Consider the following 25551-nt stretch of genomic DNA (forward strand, 5'->3'; position numbering starts at 1 on the left):
TATAAGACAAGACACCATCAAACTCCTGGAAGAGAACATAGGCAAAACATTCTCTGACATCACCTTTACAAATGTGTTCTCAGGTCAGTCTTCCAAAGCAACAGAAATAAAAGCAAAAATAAACCATTGGGACCTCATCAAATGGACAAGCTTTGGCACAGCAAAGGAAACCAAAAAGAAACCAAAAAGACAACTTACAGAATGGGAGAAAATCATTTCAAATGATGCAACTGACAAGGGCTTAATCTCTAGAATATACAAGCAACTTATACAACTCAACAGCAAAAAAGCCAACCACCCAGTTGGAAAGTGGGCAAAAGACCTGAATAGACATTTCTTCAGAGAAGATATACAGATGGCCAACAAGCACATGAAAAAATGCTCAACATCCCTGATTATTAGAGAAATGCAAATCAAAACTACCATGAGATACCACCTCACACCAGTCAGAATGGCCATCATTAATAAGTCCACATATAACAAATGCTGGAGAGCGGTGTGGAGAAAAGGGAACCCTCCTGAACTGTTGGTGTCAATGTAAGTTGATATAACTGGTACGGAAAACAGTATGGAGGTACCTTATAAATCTATACATAGAACTACCGTATGACCTAGCAATCCCACTCTTGGGCATGTATTCAGACAAAACTTTCCTTAAAAAAGACACATGCACCTGCATGTTCATTGCAGCACTATCCACAACAGCCAAGACATGGAAACAACCTAAATGTCCATCAGCAGATGACTGGATTAAGAAGAAGTGGTATATATACACAATGGAATACTACTCAGCCATAAAAAAAACTGACATAATGCCATTTGCAGCAGCATGAATGGAACTAGAGCCTCTCATACTAAGTGAAGTAAGTCAGAAAGAGACAAATACCATATGATAACAATTATATCTGGAATCTAATATGTGGCACAAACGAACCTTCCCACATAAAAGAAAATCATGGACTTGGAAAACAGACTTGTGGTTGCCAAGGGGGTGGAGGGAGTGGGGTAGATTGGGACTTGGGATTAATAGATGCAAACTATTGCCTTTGGAATGGATATGCAATGAGATTCTGCTGTATAACACTGGGAACTATGTCTAGTAATTTATGTTGGAGCATGATTTGAGAAAAAAGTTTGTATACTTGTATGTGTAACTGGGTCACCATGCTGTACCATAGAAAATTGACAGAACACTGCAAACCAGCTATAATGAGAAAAAATTTATGTTTAAACCTAATTTTTTACCTTTAACTCTTAATAAATTTCATCCTGTTTGAGCACAAAAAATAAAAATAAAAAGCCAGTAGGGATTGGTTTTAAGTATCAAAAAAAAAAGATTATCATCATGTAAAGTCTTTATCTTATTTAACTACTGAGTTCTATCAGATACCTGAGTTAGAAAAAGACTTAAATAAGTTTCTGATTCTATATTCTTTATATATCATATGCGTGTGTGTGTATATATATATATATATATCTCAAAGGGTCTAGAATATGTGTGTGTGTATATATATATATATAAAATGTGTGTATATATATGTATATTATACACACACACACACATAGCGAGATAGATAGATGTATTAAGATCTCTAAGATGCCCAGTTTCTATTTGTAGTCTTTCTCAATAAGACAGTGGGACATTGGTGCTTTCAAGTAAGCTTAGAGACATTGAAAGTGACATTCATATCATTAAAAATAGTTAGCTGTTCTTGGTTACATTCACAAAGAAGTCCCCTAATGCTTCCTTTAATTGGCGGGATCCACACGTGGTATCTGTTTTGCAAATGTATCCTGCACTGACTGGCTGGAGCTGTATATGTGGCTGCCTATGTTCTCTGTAGGTGACACTACACCCTAATCAGACAATTGGTGCATTGTACTAGGACATACTGTATGCAGACAATGCCTCACCTACCACTCCCCCCTCTTTTTTTTAAACCCTGAAATATGGTTGATATGGTCCATTGCAAAATGAACCTATATTGGAAATGGCAAAATTGTAATGTAAAATATACCAGGGTCAGTGGGGTGTGCTGTTTTTTGCATACATTTTTTCTCCCCTGACCCATGCCATTCCCCTGCATACAGGGAAAAAAGCTTCATCTCACACAGAAATGTGATGTCCTTTACTGCCAGAGGCTGTTGCTGTTTTAAATGAGGAAAAAGCACAATGCATGAAGAAGGAAAATTAAAGCATATTCATTTTGGAAATTAGATATGGTGTCAGGAGACTCTCAGAAAATAGCCCCGTTTGAATAGAACCCTACACTACAAGACAGTTCACTGAACTTTTGACCACTATTTATGCTATGGAGCTTTTTAAATAGGGGAGAGAGCAAAACATTTTATAGCTGCTTAATAGCTGAGTTCATTTTTCTTTTTCTTTCTCTTTCCCACCAGGCATTTCTCTCTCTCTTCAGTGTATATAAGATATGCAAACACCATGTAGTTTATTGGCAGGCCTTTGTGTTAATGTTTCCAGGTTGGTTCCAAAACACACAGCTACTGGGTGAGAGACTCTCTTGGCCAACCTGGTGACCTTCCTTACCCTCCACAGCGCAGTCTGCTGTTTGCCTGTGGCTCATCTGGAATGGCCAGCGCCAGTCAGGGTCATACAGGCCTTGGGAGTAACAGTGACTTCTTTAGAGGTCATTCTGCAAATGCAGAGAATATACCTTTCACAGTTCCCAGGGATTCCTTATGCAGAATTGGACAGGAGTAGGGGAGATGATGGAAAAGGCACTTTGTCTAATTTCTCCCTTTTTATTATTTGGGAGAACAGTTCTCAATTTGTGATCATCCTTGTTCTGCTTCATTGCTTCCCTCCTGCAGAGTACATCACACCAGCCAGGTTAAGTTGGATTCAAGGGCCCTCCAGGAAGGACAGCCTAGATTTTTGATTCAACACTGAATAAGGAAGCACCTGCCAAAATGAGGTAGAGGGAGAGTTAATCAGGACTGGAGGGTGGGGTCAATTAGAGGTAGAAAAAGAAATCCAATTTGTATTGGAATTAATGAAAAATATGCTTTAACTTTTATACAGATATGAAGCATGGAGCTAAATATTACAAATTACAGGTTGTGAATCTATGTCAGCTTTATTATTGTTATTACTATTAATGCAATGATATCAAACCTAAAGGGTCACTGTGTTTGTTTAATTTATTTTCTGGGAAAGCTTAGCATTTCATTTCCAAGTGAGGACCTTTTATTTAGCCTCTTGGTGACTTTCCCACACTGGCACAAATTGGGCCCCGCCTCTCTTGGGACCTCTGAGCTCCTTAGCATTCTCTCTTTTTGATCATTACCAGGCATATTCTCACAGCTTTACCCTCACTCCACTCTGCAGCCAACAGTGGGTCTCACTTCCATTAGGATGTGAGACAATGTGGAGGTTTTAATGGTGGTTTGAGGTGGTGTGAGGACAGGGGATGCTGAGAAAAGGCTTAATAAGCTTGGAATCGCTCTGAGCCACAAAATGCTGAAATGCATCTCTATACTGACCTGTGTGTGTCCTTAGATTGGGAAATAGGGCCAGTCTGTCCCCATCCATGACTGCGAGCACTCTATAGACTCAACATTAGGACTAACTTCAGTATGGGGACACTGCTATTTTATTCTGCCTCATGCTCTGTGATTTTAACTTGAGAGAGCAAGAGTGAGTGAGAGACCACGGCTCTTCTCCCCCACTCCCAGCATTATTCATTAGGAGAGGATTTTTTTTTTTCCCTCCTTTGGATGGGAAACATCTCTCCTCTCACTAGCCAGTAACAACCCTTCTGTTCATCCTTATGTCAGACCTTCACAACTACACTAATATGATCTCTGACAGTTGCAAAGGAGCTAGGAGAGCGTTGCAAGGGCCACTCAGAAGTCAGGAGTGAGCCCAAGGTCTTCGCAGGGCAACAGCTCCTCCTGACCACCTACTTTCTGCCAGGACGGAGAGGCTGAGATCTGTGTGCTGACTTCAGGCCACAGACTGAGAGAAACCTGAGAAGTGCTTTAATCAAAATCTTGGCCTCAGAAACTGCCCCTTTGTTTCCTGTTCTCCCTGAGGCTTCTTGGCACTGCCAGTAGCCATGTTGCTTTTGCTCTGGTTTTGTGTGAGGAAAGTCCCAGGGAGCCCTGGGGGACTGCTTTGTGCTCTGTGCCCAACCTACCCACCCACATCCAGTCTAGAGCCCAATGAATGGAACTAAGCTAGGATTGGGGAGGACGCAAAACGGGTGAGGTCATGCTGGCCATGTTAACTGTTGGCAAAAGATAGGTACCAGAAATGGTGACATCAGGTAAGTACTTTACAGTTTACAGCTGTGGGGTGGGTTGGTAGGGGATCAGGTTTGCAAAATTCTCAAGCCCTCCCAATCTGCTTCACATCCTCTCTGCTACCCTTTGAGGACTTTGCTGAGGTGGACTTGTGGACTCAGATGCCCTGCATTTGCCTGTCACTCCTGCCTTGGCAGTGGATCATCCCTACAGTTGTCACACCATTTGTGGTGGCCTGTTGTTCCCTTGCCATTGTGGTGGCTGATGAGGACTGGGCATTTTATATGATGAGGAAAAGGGGAGACAGTGATCAAATCCAGCAATATTAGTCATAATGATTTTTTCTCTCTCTTTTTAAGCCTGTGGAAGAGAAAGAGATGACAGGCCTGGGCAGGATTCTCTGTTTTGCTTAATTACCAATGGACATAGTATAGCAAATATTAACAATGTCATTAGTTTAGGAATTTCAAGTCTGATTCAAGTCTGAATGCTATGATGACCAGGCTTTGAAAGAAAGTTTATCTCAACAAAAAAATCCGATCAGGTGCAGTATCGGTAAGATGACCTCATTGCCTAATGGACATATGATGAGGAGGTGTTTCCTAAGTAACAAGGGCTTTTGATGGTAATTTCAAAGTGTTTCTGTTATATTTAGGGTAGTCTATGAAATATAAAAATTAAAGATATAGTTTAGCCATTCCTTTCTTTATAAAATTGGGGTTTGGATAAAGTTTTCATGACATAGTAGACCAATGAGGCAACTTGATGGAATCAACAGGGGACAAACTTGGGTTCAGATTCTAGATCTCCCACTTCAAGACACTGTACAGGTTATACTCTCCTGGTCTCAGTGATCTCATAAATAAAATGGGATAATAATCTCACAACATTATTGTGAGGACTGAGAGTAGTTTTCTTATAATAATTGCTCAATTCAAGATATATTTGTTATTATTACTATTACAATGGTAAGAGATCTTAGAGCTAGAAGGTGTCTTTAAGATCTATAAATTCATGCCTCCCCATCTCACAAAAAAAAAAAAAAAAGAAAAAGAAACTAAGAGAAGCTAAGCAACTTGTTAAGTGACATGCAAACTAGTTTCAGTGCTTGGTGTGGTCCACATTCTCTTGATGCTCAGACTTATGAACTGAATCCATTTGGCTGCTATACCAAAAAGTAAACAGTGGACATTTACTTCTCACAGTTCTGGAGATTGGAAGTTCAAGATCAAGGTGCTGGCAGATTTGTTGTCTTTGATAGCCCTCTCCTGGGCTGACTTCTCACTGGGTCCTCATGTAGCAGAAAGGGTGAGGGAGCTGTCTGAGATCTCTTGTATAAGGGCACTAATACCACCATGAGGGTTTCACCCCTATGACCTAATCCCCTTCCAAAGGCCCCAGCTCCACATACCATAACATGGGTGATTAGGTTTCAACATATGAATTTTGGGGGTACACGATCTTTTAGTCTAGAACAAGGACTTATTCCTTATTTCTCAGATCAACCATATGCATGTTGATGATGAGTGCCAAATAAGAGCTTTTCTGAAGTGTTTTAATTTTTTCTTTTTTTCCCATTGAGTTATTGTAATAAATTCTTTCAGGTCTTAAACCTTATATGTCACTTGTTTCTCTGATGTGACTGTCCTTATTGATGTAGCCCTCTGATCCCCTTCAGCTAGAATATTTTATTACCTTTTTGTTCACTGATTCTTTTCCATCTTGGTCTTGTTTTCCCCAAAAAGAACAGAATACCTAAGCAAAAGGACCATATAACACATTTTACCTGACTTTGTGGTTCCCAGGTTTTTCCTTCCTCTGATTAGTCAGCACTTTCCTTTCTTCCTTTCTCCCTTTCTTCTTCCCCCCTCCCCCTTTCTTCCCCCTTTCCCTCCTTCCTTCCACACTTCTTATTTTCTTCTTTTTAATAAAGGGTGGATACAAGTTTGTCAATATTTTGGTTTTCTAAGAGCTTTAGAAAGATCCCTTTCATCTATTGACATCCCTTCATGAATATAAAAGACCTTTGAATACTACTGAAAACTAGAAGTGACATAATATTAGACCTAAGGAGAGCTCTTCTCTAGAAAACAAATATCGGAGAAAGATATAGTCATTGTCTGTGTGGATCACTTAAAATTTTGTCACAGACCAACAGAGACCCATACAGGAGTAAATGGGAGATGTTAGTCTGAGGTATAAGAACTTGGTTGTGATGTAAATTGGACAACCTTAACCCATCAGGAGCCTCGAATGGGAACAGTGATTTTGAACTAACTTCAAAGGGCTGCTATGAGGATCAAAAAAAAAAAAAAAAAAAAATGCCATGGAAAATACTGTTCTGTTGTTCTGTGCAAATACAATAGGTTGTGATTATCATATCAGTAAGCATTATAGACTACCAAATTTTATTTATATATGTTTTACACACACACACAGATGATAAATAGAAAATAGATAAATTATACATGTATAATTTATCATCTATCAAAGAATAATCTTGATGTAAGCAGGTTAAAAACCACTAGGAGGTCAGGATATCCCAGAATGGAATGTAAAATATGACTAAAGAATCTAACTATATACAAATGTATGTAAAAACCTTACTGAAAGGAAAAAGTTTCTGACCTAAGAAACTCTGATGTGAGTAAGACTAAAGAAACTACACAGCACTATACTCTAGTTGATAAAGTTACATATATATGTGTGTGTGTATATATATATAAAATCTATTTTCTATTTATCTATCATCTAGCTAATTATATATACCAGCACATGAGAGCTCTGTAGGACAGTGACATGACTGGGACAAACAATGGAAGTGACAGTAATCCTTGCTTCCAGTTATAGCTGAGTGAACACAAAGGACTTTGGGAATACTTAGGAAGAAATTATTGTGGCTCTTTCCGGACAGAGTTCACATGAATACTGCCATTATCCCACCATCTGCAATGACTCCACTCTGGGAGTACTTACCCCAACTACTGGACACAGGTTCACAAAGAACTTTTGACTGACTAATTGTCTACAGCATGTGGACTAGCTCCCAGAATGGGATCTTGCTGGCAAGGCAGTGATGCTAGAAAATAAGTAATATGGAGCTGTGTAGAATGATTAAAAAGAAAAAAAAACGAACAACCTCTCTCTCACTGTTACATATGGCTGATTCCTAAGCAGACTTGGAGCCATGTTCTTCCTTAGCCCATAGATGGCTGAGTGTATGACGACCTTGGGAGTTCGCACATTTCAGCTGAGCAGACATTATGCCAAACTGTTACTGCAGATGAAAAAACTAAAGTTTACTTAAACTTGCCGATAATGCAGGGCAGATAACTGGTAGGGTCACAGTTGAGAACAAATCTGTCTGACCCAATGAAACTCATGGTCTTTCCAACAAACTTACAATCCTATATGTATGAGAGTTATAGATCTTAATAAGTAGAGTGAGGTTAATAGAGAAGTAATGGACTTCTGCTTTTCTTCTTTTTCCTCAGATGACCTGCCTTTCATCTTTTCCTTGACTAGTTCTTTAATTCTAGTCACAGCTGAATTGTTTTTTCCAAGGTCCAGAGGCAGATACTAATTTGGGGGAGGAGGGCAATTAGTTCAGGTGTTATGTGGAGCCCAACTAGCCTAGGCTTTCTCAGATATCAGACAAGTCAGGTTACTCAATTATTTCTGAGAGTAATTACAATGCTTTCACTTTAGTCCGTTTCTACTCTTTGGCCCATTGTTTACCTCAGAGAGGAGCAAAGAATGAATTCAAGTTAGAGTCTGACATTACAATGAAATTGCCAATAGAAATCAATGACTTGTCCCATGACAAGCTAGGGTTTATGAGGCAGCCTAACGGTGTCCTTATATCTTTGCCTACCTCATTGTACTGCCATTCAAGCGGGTTATACAATTTTCCTGTTATAAAGAGGGTGTAGTCAGGGCAAAAGAAAATCTAATTGGGTCTGATAAAGCTGGAAGTGGTAGTACAGAAGCCTTATAGAGAAAAGAGTATTACAAATAGGATATTCCAATGAGAGCGGGCTGGGTTGTCTGTTCAGGTTGATATTTATGTCCACATTTATTGACCTTAAAAAGGAAATACAGACAGAGCAGATAGAGGTTAAAGAACTCACCTTTTCAGCAGCAGGAGCCTAGATCTCAGTGGAATTGAAAAGAGTTATACTCATTGTAGTGAAATACCGTTCCATCCCTGTGCACTTCTGAGAACTTCTGCTTATTTGGGTAAAGTGGCTGAAAAATACACCCTTAACCAAACAAAACAGAAAAGCCATAATGGAGACTGGGGAGTCCCAGAAGATATACATAGTTCTAATGCTGTGCTCTATAGTATGGTAGCCACCAGCCATCTATGGCTACTGATCTCTTAAAATGTTAGTTTGAAATGAGATATGCTGTAATAATAAAATACATACCAGCTTCCAAAGATTTAGTATAAAGAAAATAATGCAAAATACCTCACTTATAGGTTTTATATTGCTTGCTTGTTGAAATGATAGTATTTTTGATGTATTGGGTTAAATAAAGTATTAAATTAATTTCCCCTGTTTCTTTATACTTTTTAAAATGTAGTTGCTATGTAAAATTACATACATGGCTTGCATTATATTTTTAGTGGATAGTGGCGGTCTAATGCAATGCCTAAATGATATCATCTGAGCATCAAATTTCAATAATTTGTCCTCATTTAAATTAGAATGTCAATATACATTGTGCTTGTGTAGGATATGGATTTGCATCCATGAGTCTTATGTGCATCTACACACACATCCATATTCATGCAAGTGTGAAAAATCCCATCACCTTTGGAATGAGAGAAATCATCCCAATGAATCCGAAGTTGTTGTTTTCACACATAGAAATGATGTTTTTCTCCTGCATCTCTTTGTTGTAATAAAATGCCCAACCCCAAAGAGCACAATTTGGAATAAGCCACTGGAACAATGTATTATTTCCTCTCCATGGATTAGAGAGGTGGTACTTGGAGCAGCTTGTTAAAGAGAAGAGCTTGGCCCTTGCCCTTTCTCTGTGTTTAATGATCCTCTCTTCATGTGCCACCTCTCTAATCTGCAGAGAGATGGGTACAAATTGTATCTATAATGCTATATTACTTAACAGTATAATGTATGATAAATCATAGAATTGCATCCCTACCTTGTAATTGGTGAGATGTGTTGCATGAGAGATCCCCTAATTCACTAGAGAGTGGTTGCTCTTATATATAACTGCCTCTCTGGATCAAACCAATTCAGCCCACAAGTGATGAGGGGAGAGTTAAAGCTTTTTTAATTAAAAAAGCAAAAATAGGACTTAAAATGACTTTATAGGCCCCTGGATTCAAATGACTGCTTAATAATCCTGTCTTTGAATGGACCCTCTTCTTTATTCTGTAGGCAGCAGGGTTGGAACCATCTGTAGAAAATGGGTTGCTAAAAGGACAGATATTTGGTGAATTTATGTTCTCATATATGGAAATCATCACTTTTTGTTTCTCTTCAGCCAGGTGCATTTATTATTATTTAAAAAATTTTTTTATTGTTATTTCCCCAATACAATTTTTTTCTACTGTACAGCATGGTTACCCAGTTACACACACGTATACATTCTTTTTTCTCACATTATCATGCTCTGTCATAGGTGACTAGACATAGAGCTGGTTCTTTGAAAATGTAAACAAAATTGACAAACCTCTGACTAGACTCACCAAGAAGAGGAAAGAAAAAACCCAAATAGACAAAATAAGAAATGAAAAGGGAGAAGTCACAACTGATACTACAGAAATACAAAAAACCATGAGAGAATACTGTGAACAAATTGTACACTAACAAATGTGTTTATTATTTTTGAAAATTATTGTCTTTCTCCTCTTACCTACATGTTTTATTTATTTTTTTGTTTTAAATCCATTCCCTTTACCTATATAACCCACTCTCAGGTTCTTCAGCGTTCTCGTATTTTGTTTTCTTATTTCCTTAAACTTCTGGGCTTATTTTGTTTCATGACCTCTTGCCCTAAGTCATAACCTTCATAACTTCTTCAGTGTTAATGGCAAAGAAACCAGCATCAGGGCATTTATCACTACAGAAAGATGGAGCACAGGTGGTTGCCTCTCCATTCCTAATAATGGATGGAGGTTTTAGTAGCAACATACAGCCATAGAGAAATAAGTAGGGACAGTGACATCTAGATCAAGATTGTAAATAGTCACACCTGTGTTCTTGGCCACCAAAAATCTCTGACCAACACTGCATATAAATTTGGTCATTGACTCTTCAGAAATTAGTTATGAGGGTAACTGAAATAAAATTTGACAGGCAAGTTTAATTAAGTCTGTTATAGTTGTTATGATGTAAACAAATTAGACTGTTCCAGCTGGACGAGACCATAGACATGGTTAATCTTTTAGGAAGAGCTGAAGAAACTTGAATACAATAATTGGTGCTAGGCTCATGGATGTCTTGAAGGGGATCTAGATCTAGAATGAGTTTTCCCATCTTTAGCAGTCTTTCTTTCCTTTTCTTCAGTATCTATCTCAGCAAGCTTCTCTTTAGGAGCTAAATTCTAGTACTCATTGTTTGGGGCTGAAAATATCCAATAAAAGTTGTTACATACTTGCTACTTATATTTTCATTCTGTTATTAAGCAATTGAATAAGATTCCATGACCTGATTTTTCATTTAAATTTTTTTCATATGTATTTTCTTAAGAAAGATAGAACAGATTGTGTGGTCTTATCTTAATTCAATCACTTTTCAAGTCTTTAAATCAATCAGCCTTAATTCAATCACTTTTCTACTTTCTTTAAAGAGTATAAGCATAGCTTTTTGACATGAGTCACTGATTCTGTCCAGACAGATATAAGAATACTACCCAAATTGCAGCCCAGCACAGCTTACTTGAAAAAGCAGTGGGTTTGGAGGTGAAGTTGCCTTATGGTTTTTGGTTACATCTGTATTGCTTTTCCTGCACTCTCCCGTTTCACATCATAATAAAGAGAAACAATTCATTTGGTAAATAATCTATAATACAATTTCCAGAGATTACCCTGCTATTTCTCAACTGCCAGATATATTTTATTTTTACTCTGTATGTAACCAGGGAAAACAAGGTTGCAAAATGATGCCAGCTATGCTTTTCAGCTATGAGATGTCAATAGCCCTTGATTTTGTTGTTGTTGTCACTAATTTCTGCAAGTTCACAAAAAAGTATCATAAAAACAAATTGCTTTAAAATGTTCTAACATGATTCATCCAGTATTCTTGTGAGGTATGAGAATATATTTGCTATAGTTTTTGAATTCACATTTAATCACCAATATTCAGGCCCATAGAAAAGGCTACTTAGACTCTATTTTCTATTTTCCTCTCAGTTTTTTTTTTCTTCCTTGTGTTTTCATGCTGACATTTTTACTATAAAGTCACATTTTCATCTAGGACAATGGCGTCTTGTTTTTTAAAGCAAACAAACATGAGACAATTTGTTTTGAAAATATGTGGGTTGATGACAAAGTCATAAGAATTTCAGAGAAATGTCAGTGTGAGTGTCAGGAGAGCCAGTTCTCACGTGTTTCTTATATGAAAATGGAATTTGGTGCCTTATGTACTGACAGCCTCCACACATTGCAGAAGTTTCTTTGTTTTTCTGGGCATGGCTTTCCTCTTTCACTGTAAGCCCACTTGATGGTTTTGAAAGATCAATTCTACTTTGCAGTGAACGTATCTCTTAACCTTTTCCCTAGAAACTGAAACAGCATATAAGTGAGTCCCACAAAAGGGAGAACTCTAAGATGAACGGCTAGGAAGCAAAGGGTTATATTATAATTCACCTAAAAAAAAAAGCATTTTCACTAATCAGTACCCATATCATACATTTGTAAAAATGACTGCCTGACAGGTGAAAAATCTATTTTTTTTGACAGCGTACATTTAGTCTTAAATCAATCCAACACAATAGTTCCTTTTTTTGCTTTACACAAACTCTCTTTCACCTTTTGATAAACTATACCCCTGTGAGTCATAGAATGTTTCAGATTCCTACTCTTTCCTGTGTTGCAGCAATATTTTGAAGGCAATGTAAAGCAGATTCATTTGGCAGAATGTTTTTATATGCATATCAATGCAGAGGTAGGATTTAATGATTTTGAGGATTAAAGGCTCTGTCCGAAACTTTGTAATGTGCTGTGAAATACTTGCAGTGCGAATCAGACTCCTGACCCACTGAAGCCCCTCTGAGGTATTCTATTTTAACCTAGTGCAGGGAGCACAATAGCAATAAATCTTGACGCAGATTAAGTAATTTCTCCATAGTGGTGTGTCTGTTGGAGTTTCAAATAACCCAGCATAGGGATTCAAAGTCTTGATACATTTGGATGGTCCAGACTATATCCCCTCTGTGTAAGAATAGTTTCTGGCAGGGCAGCATCCTGCACTTTGATCCCTTTGTAAGAGTATAAATGGATGCCCTACCGAGTTGAGTGAATCCTAATTATTTTGCCACTCCTGCGTCTTTAAAAATAAAATAAAAGAAAGATCAAGATGAAAAGATGGTCTATCTGCATCCTTAAAATATGCCTCAGGTTGTATGAAATGGAAGCTCAAGACATCATGACGCTCTCAGGTCTCAGGACGCCCTTGGAGATTTGTTACTTTTCTGTTTTGCTTGGAGATATTCTGATTTGGCCTAGGCAGTTTTGGCTAGGAAAAAAAAAAATCTCTGAGGCTCACCTGAGAAGGTGTTCATAAGCATCAATACCCCAGGGCAGCCAGAAACTGTGCAGGGCTCAGGGCTAGGACTTGTGATAACAGCGTCTCTCCACAGGGGCTGTCTTGAATTCAGCACTTTAGTAGGGGAGAAAGTTTTCATTCTGTTTTCTCAGTGCCAACACCTTTGTGAGGTAAAGGTCAGATCTACATAATGAAACAAAAGCAAGGCCAGGTTGGGGAAAAGGGGAGTTGTTTAATCCAGGAGACCAACAGACTTTGGAGATTTGATTGAAAACCCAAATGCTTCCCTGGGAATAAGCATCTAATTAGAATAGAAAATCTAAACGTGCCCTTGATTTTTTTGTTGCTTTCTACAAATGACAAGTCCTCTCGTTAGATACATTTTACAAAGGGGAAACTATGGGTTTGAGCAGAACACTATATGGCCCACTCATTTCTCTACTCCTTTGAAGAAAAGAGCTGTAGGCAATACTGTCATTAGAGCGAAAGAGCACTTGGCCATATCGTGCTGACAGCACATTAAGAAAAATAAACAAGAGAAATATAGTTAGGGAGACCACACCTCTAGGAGTGCCAATTGCTCTGTTTCCCAGACCAAACTCAGGCAGGGTCTTTCTGGTGGCCAGTTCATTAGCAGGAAGCAGGAGGAGTGGGGTGGCTGTGCAGCCCAAGCAGAGGAAGTGTGCTGCCAGTATGGGCGTGGACAATTGTACACATGTGTGTGGTCTTGGGGGTGTGCATGTGTGTGACAGTGTGTATGCATATGCATTTCTATGGGGAGCATACAGTTCAGCACTTAAATGTATCTATATGTGTATGTATAATACATACATATGTGTGATGGGTGAACAGGTTGTGTGTCTGTTTAAAAAATTGTATACATGACCCATGATTTCATAAAATAATGAACCCTTTTCCTCCCTGTTATTCTCCTATAATCTTTGACTCCTTGCTCTTAGTTACTGTAGTTTGTCACCATGAAAAACAAGAAAAAGAAGAGTTTACTACTTCTTTTGTGAAAATATAATTATCCCCTTTTTGATGAGGAAGAGCACATTTCAGCCTAGGAATCTACTCCTGCACATTAGGTTGGAGAAACAGAAGCATTTGTTTCATGGATCTAAGTCAATATGATTGCCCGATTCCCGTTATTTTCCATGACTTTCTCATTCTTTTTACCAGCTTTGAGGTCTCACCATCCCAGTGATTCTCCATTGAAACTCTTTCCTCCTGCTACAATTTTCCTCTTGGAGCTTTCTAACATGGTCTGTATTTCTTTTTCTTTCTGATATGTGTGTCTGATTTACAAATAATGTACAAAAAATTCAGTATCAGAGAACCCTAAATCTCAGTCTTGGATTCATAGAAACTGAAAGGCAGATGGGACCTTGAGGACATTCTAATTCAATTCCGTATTAACAGATGAGCATGTGCAGAATAGATTCCAGGGGGCAGCTGGCTGTGGATCTCAGTACTCAAGCAATGTCATAGGGTTGATGTGGACATTTCACTGGAAGTTGTGGCAGCATGTGTCAGGACAGGGACTGGAAACAGTGCAAAGGACATTTCCTTCAGGAGATTAAATGTGGTAACTCACATTTATGAAACTGCTTGGTGAGCTAAAATGTGGTAAATGCATGAAATGTAAGATAATTATCTCTATTTGTTCTATGATAACTAAAAATGTACTAGGTGAAAGTTGTACCATAGCTTTTGAGACTATAAAACGTAGTGAAAACCAAACAGTCTAAGTGTATATTCCAAAGAAGTCCTCTATTATGTCTCAAAATTCTTTAGTGTTTATTTTCTAGGAAGTTTGACCATTCATCCCTCAAGACAAGAAGGAATCATTCATACCGTTACAGAGAAAGAACACTGGATGCAAGGATCTTAAGGATCAGATTCCATTCTTGCTTTAGATTTTTGCCATATTTATTCACTTGGTGACCTTAATGACCATTAATTAACCTAAGTAGAACTCATTTTCTTTAGCAGGAAAGTGATTCTCACCTATTGCTGTTATAATAAATGGACCTATCACATGTTCAGTTGTCCCAACCAGGAATGTAGGAGGCATGCTATCCTCCTCTTCCTCCCTCTCCATCATTAGTTCTGTCAGATTTGCCCCCCCAATATCTCTTAAATGTACCCACTGCTACTGTACCCATCCTCATCTCTCACCTTGTTTTAGTTTTAAATGGTCTCCCTTTCTCTGGCCTTGCCCTTTTCTCCTTCAAGTGCTAGGCAGATTGATCTTATAAATTATAAAGTTTATTAGCTCACTCCCCTGTATAATACCCTTAATGACTTCAGAATGCCCTAAGGAGGAAGTTCAAGATTGTTACTTCCCTTCACAGGCCTTTCATGACATGGTCTCTGCCAAGTTTTCAGTCTCTGCTCAACTTCACACTTCAGTCTGCATGATCTTTTCTTCAGTGTACCATCTTACCTCTCACCTCCAAATGTTCACACGTGTCATGTCGTTGGCCTAATACCTAATAGTAAGCTCTTCTTTCTAACTCTGTTATCTTTATATGCTTAAATCCATTTTATTTCTCCAGTCTCAGCTTAAATATCCCTTTGTTTGGCAGCCTTCTATGATTGCTCTCCTTTCAGGTTGCTAACATCTTTGTACTTGTATTAGAGCACTTAACACAAATCATTAAACAGTCTGTGGTTCCCCACAATACCATAAACTCTCTGAGATTAGGGACCAAGTGTATATAATTTTTATATCTCCAGGTGTTATCCCAGTGCCCCATATATAGAACGTGCTCAAATAAATGTATATTGAATAAATGAATGCATAAATGTCAGTGACTTTTTATGTGACCTTGAATGAGTCACTCATCTTATTTGGGATATTCTCTTCATGAGTAGCATGAGAGCATTGAATTAAAATGGCATGAAGGTGGCTTCCAGTTTAAAGTTACATGAAGTTATTTTTCTATGTTTGTTGACATATGGGAAATGTAATAGAAATTTTGAAGTAGCCATGAATGAGTGATACATTTCTAGGGCTTATACATTTAAAATGTTTATTATCTTTGTTCACACTGGATCAGTGATCTTTACCTCATGATAAATACCTTCTTAATGCAGTCAATGGATGGTCACCATTAATGCCCAAGATCAAAAGTAGTTTGCACACTTACAATATGGGGCTTTGTGGATATATGAAAGAAACTGCAGGAAATATGTTTTTCTTGAATAATTTGAGTCCAATCTAAAAGTGAGAAAATAGCTCAAAAGGAAATGCGTTTTCATTCTTTATCAAGGCTAGTAAAATAGATGCCTGAATGTAGTGGACTAAAGATGGGTACTGGTCAATATATCTCAACTACTTTGAACCTTTGGAAGTTGAATCATCAATATTTATATGGTGGCTAAGTCTTAGATCTTTAATTTCATTTCTAAATGAGAAAATGTAGTGCATTTCAGTGAGTCTATGTATTATCCATGTGAGGAAGCAGTTGAGCTGAGATAGTGTTGATGGCAAAAAGAACCAACAAGGTGTTTGAGTGTAAAATATGCAGAGAAGAAATTTTTGAGAACACTTAGTTTTTGGATGATCCCAAATGTAAGAAGTGCACATAATCTACTGTCAGAGCCAGTTTGGGGGAACCATAATGCAAATCAACAGACATAGACACCACATTTCCTCCCCAGAGAAGCTCAGAAAAGGTCAAAGCTTTATACTGGGAGAATGATCCAATTAAATACCAATATGAAGCCAGCATGCTATGTGTCCAAAAAACAAAGCTAGCTATGCATTCTTATCACTGTCTCTTTGAAGACCCCCTCAAGCTTGACCCTGTAGTCATTGTCTTCCCTCCTCCTGATTCAGAAATATAACCAACTTTCCAGGTTTTTGTCCTTGACTTTTCATTTTTTTCCACCCTTTTCTATCTTATTGTGCTTATGTTTTAACATAGCTGCTCTATGGAATTGTGGTATTGGAATTAAACACTCTACATCTAGGATTATTTTTCCAATTTACTGCCTTTGGGGCAAGAATTTATTCCTTAGACTTCCTGCCAATGTGCACTTGCTAGTAAATGATATACTGGCTTAAAGATCTGGATACTTTAGATAGGGAAAGAAAATCATGAAAGAAAAATGATTTTTATCTGAGACTGAAATTCAGACAAAGGATTGGTGATGTTGTTTGAGTAGACAGTGCATCACCAAGGCTCTGTGTTAGGTAGAAGTGCCGGCTTATAGCTAGCAGGAGAGAACTTAAGAACAAAATAATACTAGGCCTACCTCTGCTTATTCAAATACCACCCACAACTTTCTGGGAGAAGAACATATGCAGAGCATATTTGAAAACATTATAAGGCATGCATAAAGTACAATATTAGTCAATTTTATATGCTCAGTTGCATGAAATCTGTGTGTTTAAAAAATATAATAATTTGCATTTCATGGCTTTTGATAACCTCAGGAGTGCACTTGAAATTCAGCACATGCCCACAGCACCTCCCAGCTCACCCCATTTTTAACTGAAGACCAATGGTTTCTATTAAGGGATCAGGCAGGGCCTCTGACAAGCCAGTCAATAACTATGTGAGGTTACTTCATTAATGCTATAATGGCTGATAGAGTGAGAGGCAAAAAACAGGTTCCTGACAGCAGCAAATGAAAATGATAGAGATTCCTGAAGCAATGCGCCTTTCCTTTGTCATTGTCTTTTGCTTCGCTTATTCAAAATGTGGCATTTATGTATTCAGTCTTGATGAATGTTGCAGGCTTTAAGTACTTTTTCCATCTCTAATGCAGTGCCGATTGCACATTGTTCTCTCTTTCTCTCTCTCCTCATCTCCCTCTCTCTCTTTTTTTCCTATAACCTCTGCTGTCAAGGCATTGCAGGCTGAAGGGTTGCAGGCACTGGCTAAATAGCTTTTGTGCTATAAATGGTGAAGGTGATGGGACAATGCATCATAAGTGCTGGCTGGGTCATAGAGCAGAGAGTGGTGGAAGCCGGACCCTGCTGCTAAACTGGTGCAAGTCCCCCTGGCCTTGCCATTCTCTTGCCTTTATTTGGAAGTCAAGAGGAAATCCCCAAGGAAAGTGGAGTCCACACAGGGGTGAATTAGGTGAGGGAAGCTCCCTGCAGCTGAATCAAGAAGACAAAACCAGGCACAGATCTGGCAAAGGCGTGCTCTCCAGAGTGTCTAATTTCTCAAGGCTGGGGTTTTTCATTTAGAAGTGCCTTGATGGGCAAGGCTACATTTTGATTCGTGAGAGGACCATGTGCTCTATTTGAATAAGAAGAAATACAAGCTGACAGGCCTCTGGCATCAAGGAGAGGGAGCTTTAGCACAGCCAGAATGGGAGGTGCATACACTATTTCCATTATGCTGCTGGGTACCTTCTTTGAGGAAGGTCTTAGACTAAGGATAGATACACAATGAAGCCAGAGTTGAGAGCTTCTTGGTGCCCATTCTGATGTATTTTGTGTGAGCATAAACAGGCCAGATTTACAACAGCCCTTTGTACCTTTGGAAGCATGAAAACTGAGCCATTTTGGAGGGAGAAATGTTTAAGTCAGCTGATACATACATATATTTGAATTTCAACAGCTTTCACCAGGGAATTGATCTGCTATATTTGGGGTGTTTGGCTTCACCTGGCAGAGTATCAGAACAATAGTATCAACCTGGTCAGGGACAAGGCATGAAGGCTGAAAAATATGATTGCCTCAGTTCTCTATGGCTTCTCCTCACACAACTTGGGTGGTGGGACATAGCCTCAAAGTGCCACCATGTGTTTTAAGAACTGTTTCCAATCCTTTGTGAAGGAGACTGTACCTGAAAATAAACCAACCAACTCACAATTAAATGCATAATTGTAGTCTGGATGCACAGGTGACTGCAGCCAGAGCATCTTAGTAGAGAGGACTAACACTAACATTTCTGTGGTACCATCACAGCATGTGGTGATGCTCTTCCAATTTGTTTTTACTGCAGAGGGAGTAGAGTAGGAGCAGTAGTTCTTGCCTAACTGAGGATTGTCCTGAATTACATAATATTTTGTTCTGAATAGATTCAGTTATTTTGGTAATTAAAAAATTCTGTATTCATTGTGCCCTTTTTTTCCCATTGGTCTGTACCAATTACTTACATGGGAGGTATTAGTCTCTTTTTTTGGTAAATAAGTTGTGTTGTCAGCCATATTCATATGTTGAAATTCTAACCCTAGTACCTCAGAATGTGACTGTTTTTGAAGACAGAGTGTTTAAAGAGGTAATTAAGATTAAAATGAAGTAATACAAAGAGGATATTAGGACATAGGTATAGATTGAAGGCCATGGGGAGACATAGAGAGAAGATGGCCATCTATAAGTCAAGAGGAAAATTCTCAGAAGAAATAAACCCTGCTGACACTTTGACCCCAGACTTCTAACCTCCATTATTGTGAGAAAATACTTTTCTGTTGTTTAAGCCACCAATCCCCTATCATCTATCCCCAGTGACCAACATTTTAATGAAATGAATGTATTCTCTGATTCATGTTTTTTTAATTTTTCTGTTAGGTTAGGGATCCATAAGTAATATGTAGAATTAAATTGTGTAGTTTGAGAAATTCACATACATAAAAGTTTTTATATTGCTGTGATGTTCTATAACCTGCTTTATTTCACTTTGCACTGTAGTATTAACACATTTTGATAAGTATAGAAATAATCAGTTAATTATAACTGCTGCATAGTACTCCACTGCATAATTATGCCACCCTTCATTTATCCTTTTCCCTACTGAAAGAATTTGGTTTATTTCTATTTTTTCACAACAGTGAACTGTGCTGCCATGAACATTCTTACAGGTGTTTTTTTGGAGCACAGCATGAGGGCTCTCCAAGCCATATTCCCAGAATAGGAATTAACATGGTTTCAACTTCAATATGTAATTTCAAATTGTTCGTCCAAATAATTATATCAGCTTCTCATCCAAGCAGCAGAATAGGAATATTCCCATTTTCCCATAACTTTACATACACTTCGTATTGTCAGGATTTTAAATTTTCTTCTACTCTAATGGGAGTGAAGGATGTCTTATGGTTGTTTGGATTATCTTCTTAACAGCCATAATCACAATGGATAGTATTTATTGAACCTTTATCAAATGCCAGGTTTTGAACTATTTTAGATCTTATTTAATCTTTATAATAGTTGTATGAAGTTGGCATAGTGACTGTCACCTTCATTTTACAGATAAGGAAACTGAAGTTTAGAATGATTAAGTAATGTGTCTAAGGCCAGACAGCTACCAAGTGGTTAAACAAGAATTAGAATGTATCTGACTCCAAAGCGTGCTATATTAGTTTGGATTTCCTTAAGAGCAGACCTTGAGACAAAGGACTTACGTGCAAGTAATTTGTTTTGGAGTTGATCCCAGGAAGCACACATGAGATTATAGGCAGTCATACAAGGTTAGGGGAGTCAGTACTGGGTGTAGTAAAGAGCAGATTGCCACCATGGGGAATCGAGGCTCATTTCTCTGGGGCTTTTCTGAGGGTTGGTGCACCTTAGAATGATCTCACCTAGTTAAGGGGAGCCTAGGGGGGTATTAATCCTCTAACTCTCATTCCTCTTTGATGGGGTCTTGGGCTGCTCTGCATGGACTGCCCAAGCTTCCCCAGGCCAGAGAAAGCCCTCAGTTAGAGAAGTAGAGAGACATGGGCCTTAAGAAAATCTAGCACATTTTCAGGGAACACAGAGGTGGGCCAAGTGGATGGGGAGTGGTATCAGTGCCCACTCTGCCTCCAGCTGCATTGCCCTCTGCTAAAGCATGAGAAATTTCTACACCAGCTTCTCCCTCTCATGACCTAGGGAAAAGCAACTGCATGTGAATCTCTGCACTGTGGGGTTGATTTATAATTGATGAAACTTTTCCTACAGAAGTTGATGCACAGTATTACCCTTCACCAAAATTGTTTCACTTGCTATGTGATGGATTTTTTTTTTTTGTCACATTTATTATTTCTTGGTTTTAATTACTTTGTATGTGATAACAAGGCTTATCATGGACTTTTGATAAAGTGGGGAAAATGTCAATTTTCTCACTGCTTTCTTGGGAAATATATAAAATAAAATTCATCTGTAATTCTGAAATGGTTCCTTTGCTTATAAGGGTGCAATTTCACTCTAAAAAAGCTTCGATAAGGTCATGGATATAAACTGGCCCCCAAATAAAAATTTTACCAGAAATCAAACTAGAAAGAATGAAAACAAGGCAGTGTGTTTAAAAGAAATAAGACTTAGGAGTTCCTGTCATGGCTTAGTGGTTAATGAACCTGACTAGTATCCATGAGGATGGAGGTTTGATTCCTGGCCTTACTCAGTGGGTTAAGGATCCAGCGATGCCATGAGCTGTGGTGTTGGTCACAGATGTGGCTCGGATTCTGAGTTGCTGTGCTGTGACATAGGCCAGCAGCTACAGCTCTGATTGGACCCCTAGCCTGGGACCTTCCATATGCAATGGGTACAGCCCTAAAAAAAGACAAAAGACAAAAAAAAAAAAAAAAAAAAAAAAAAAGTAGTAGAGAAAAGAAATAACACTTAGATTTGTATAGTACTTTGGGTTTTCAAACCATTTTCATGTTATTTCACCAGAACTACCTAACAAAAAAGTAATGTGTGCTGAGATCTCATTATTCTTTCTTATAGATTTAAAAACAAATGCTCAGAATGGGGAAAAAAAAAAAAAAGGTTTTGCCAAAGTTAGTCAATCGGTAACCATGGTTGAACTTGAGCTCTGGACTGCTAAAACCCAATTCTCTGCTTGTTCAACCACACAAATTTTTAGATATGTAGTTCACAGACAATCTCATCAAAATTGCTGGGTTTATTTTTTAAATGGCCAAGTCCTGGGCCTTACCTCAGTGGAGAGGTGTCTCATACAATTGCCTGGATACCCATTTGAAAGGTGAAAGATATTCTGATGAACTCATGTGTTGACTCTTGGATATCATGATGGTCATGATATTCTCACCACTCCTAGAGAATGGTCTGGGGAACATACAAGCCACCCACGCTCTACTACCCAGGCACAGGCAGTGTCTCTACACAACCAGACAGCCCTGATTTTTACAGCAGAGTGTTTTTGTGCCCACCCATAGTGGTCATCATCGTGTGGATGTGAAGAAGCCAGAATTGCCCCAGGAGAAAGGACATATTTGTGGCTATCTTTTCCTTGCCAATAATATTTTTAAACAAAACAGATTTACCCCCAGACATACAGACAGGCTGATTCATGCAATCTGGATAACCTTCTACTTTCTTTTCTCTCTCTCTTAAAAATTAACAAATGAGTCCCAAGAGTATGTCTGCAATATAAAGAATGACTTATTGTGGCATTGATGAAGTGTCATTTAAGCGAGTTTTAAACACTTCCTGTAAATCTTCTAGTGTTTTAAGAGGCTAAACTCTTCAATTTTATTTTCTCTGCCTATCAAAACTGAACTGTGGTTAACATATTCTCTAAAACCTTTTGGGGTAGCCTGAACTGATTTTTGCACCATCAAAATGAACCAGAGATGAGATATTCATCGTCCTCCCTTGATTTCTAGGATTACTGCCAGAGGCTATGGCAGCTGTCCAATTGAGAGATGATAGGGGTTTAGACATTGATGGGGGCAGTGGGGGTGGTCAGAAGGAATTTGATCCATATACAGTTTGGAAGTAGAGCCAACAGGATTTCCTGATGGATGGAGTGTGAGGGATAAGAGAAAGAGAAGGGTCAAAGATGACTTCCAAGTTTTCTCCTTGAGCCACTGAAATGATGAAATTGCAATAAATTGAAATGGAAGAGGCCATGGATGGTATTAGTTTTGTAAGATCAGTTTGGAACATTTTATGTTTGAGACAGCTTTTTGACATCCAGATGGAGATGTCAAGTAAACTCTTGGATATATGAGTCTGGACTTTAGGAGTCAAATCTGGACTGAGGACATAGACTGGGGAATCACCAGCATGCAATGCAAATTTAAATCTATTGGACTACAACTCACTGAGAGGAGGGAGTTATAGATTGAAAAGAAGAATCAGCACTAAACCCTAGGGCACTTAGTAGAGGTCAGGAAGAAGACCAATCAGCCACAGTGACTTGGAAGAAACAAACAGGAAGATGTGTGATATTTTGAATGTCAAGGAATAATGGCTATCAAAATAAGAACAAATGACTTCCTGTCAAATTCTGCTGATAACTGACACCAAATTTAGTAACATGGAAGTCGTAGTGACCTTTGAAGAGTAGTCTCTAAGGATGAGAGAGACAAAAGTCAGAAGGTGCTGAAGAGATGAAGGAAGAGAGGAACAGATAACCTATATTAACATGCTTCCTATTTAACATCTCACTTGCACCATTAACTCCAGAATGTTGCCTCTCTGTCATGCTGGTCCAGCATCTTGGGCATAGGGTTCTAAGACTACAAATTTAACCAGTTGGATACAATGCCAGCAGCCTGCAGAGGACTCAAAATGACCAGTTTTCACCAGACTGATAACTTGTAACCAGCATCTAGAAGTGCTTTCCTCTGTTGTGGGGAAGATGATTATAATTGGTCCCAAAATAGCCTGTTCGGCACCCAGCACATTGCCTCATACATAGTAAGTATTTAATAGCTTTTTTGTGGTCTGAATGGATTTGTAAGAGAATGAATGTGCTTGGGTATATTTGGAGCAAATTATCTATGTTTGGTCAATTTTCTTTTCCAAATAAAAGATCTACAAATGATTGCTAGCAAAAATAAATAAATAAAGCCAGGGTGGAAAAAAACCTGTTAGAGACAAACACATTGTGTCCTGAAAGATCTATTCTGTCCTGCCAGCAGTCTCATTGGCTGTGATTTGTATATTAAGAAGATTTTAATTGCTCAGGTAAGTGCCTGCACCTGCTAAGACATTGTGTATTAGAGCACTTTATTCTAATCTTTTACAATACAGGGCACACTTCACCCATAAAATTATTCTCTGCACAATTATCACTCCGTTTTGCTGAGGTAGAAAGTGCAACTTAACACTTTGGGTTTCACTCATTATTATTAAAATCATGGAAATTAGGATCATTGGGTAAAGCTTGTGCAGTTAACTGCTGAATTGCCCCCATCCTTTCTGCCTCTCTTTTGCTTGCACCAGTGAGCAGGATGCAAGTGAGTTTGTAGTTAATCTGCAAGTGCATTGGGGGCTGGATTGTTTTCAACACAAAAGGTGTTATAAACTCCCAGCAGAGCTTTTCTGCTGGGGCTCAGGGAACATATGAGCTAGTTGCTTTTCTTCTTTATTTAAAAAAATATATATATATGTATATATTTATATATAGTATATATATTTCAGATTATATATAAAAATGTATATATATTGCTGATTAGAAATTATTGGAAAATGTACAAAATACGGGGAAAACACAAAAAAATTCATAATCATTATTCATTGGTTTTGATAAACTTTTTTCCAATTTATATATAAATATAGAAAATACCTAAAGCACAAATGTACGCTCCTACACATCCACAGAAGTGCATAGTTTCAGGTTGGAATATAAGCGAAAGAGTGGTTACATTTTTTCTTTTCCTCATATAAACTACGGTAGGGGTTGGCAAACTATAGCTTACAGGCCAAATCCTGCCACTTAAAGTTTTATTGAACACAGGTATGCCCCTTTGTTGACATATTGTCTATGGCTGCTTTCTTGCTACAGCAGTAGGTGGAGTTGAGCAGTAGCAATGAGGCCAGATGGCTCACAAAGCCTAAAGTGTGTGCTATTGGCCTTTTACAGAAAAAGGCCTGTTGACCCTGAATTACTGTGGCAACATTTCGCCACATATCTTGTACTGACAACCAGGTGCCTTATTGCCAGTATTAGCAATGTCACCACAGTATCACTTCAGTGATTGCTTTATTAGTGTCTTTGGTGTCCAGCACTTGGATGCAGTGTCTCAGTGGTGGTCTGGTTTGATCCCACTCATCTATATTACATACCCATTCAGTGTGATGCCTCATTTCCTCACCCATTTTTTACCCTACTTTCTTGAGGTCTGGCAGAGCCCTGACTGCTGCGCTCCCATCAGTGGTAATCTAGGAATGATGCCAGACTGCACTCCCTTTTTTTCCTAGAACACCAATTGTTAACCTTCGGTGTGCCTTAATGTGCATCCCAACAGATCCTGAATCACTGGGTCTGGAATGGGGCCTGGGAATCTGTGTTTCAAATAAGTATCTCTTGGGAATTCTGATGTAGGTGGTTTATGCAAACTCATTTAGAAAATACTGCCTTAGGCCCTTTATCTTCTCTCCACCTGCCCTTCCAAACTGAAGTGATCTCTCTTCCAACCATTTAGGGCTTTCATCTTGGCTAGGAATTGAATGATCCATTGGAAGTTAGAAGGTTAACAGGTAGTAGTCTGCAAGTGGTGTGCTTTCATTCCATTAGGACTTCCTGGAGACGAAGCCTTTACCAAGAAAGAGAAGTAGTTCTGAAATTTTCAGATCAGCACCATGTCAGGATAGAAGTCTAAACAAGTGGGTCTTTAGTTGCTCCTA

This window comes from Sus scrofa, chromosome 3 (genome assembly GCF_000003025.6).
Source record: "Sus scrofa isolate TJ Tabasco breed Duroc chromosome 3, Sscrofa11.1, whole genome shotgun sequence".
In the NCBI taxonomy this organism is placed as follows: domain Eukaryota; kingdom Metazoa; phylum Chordata; class Mammalia; order Artiodactyla; family Suidae; genus Sus; species Sus scrofa.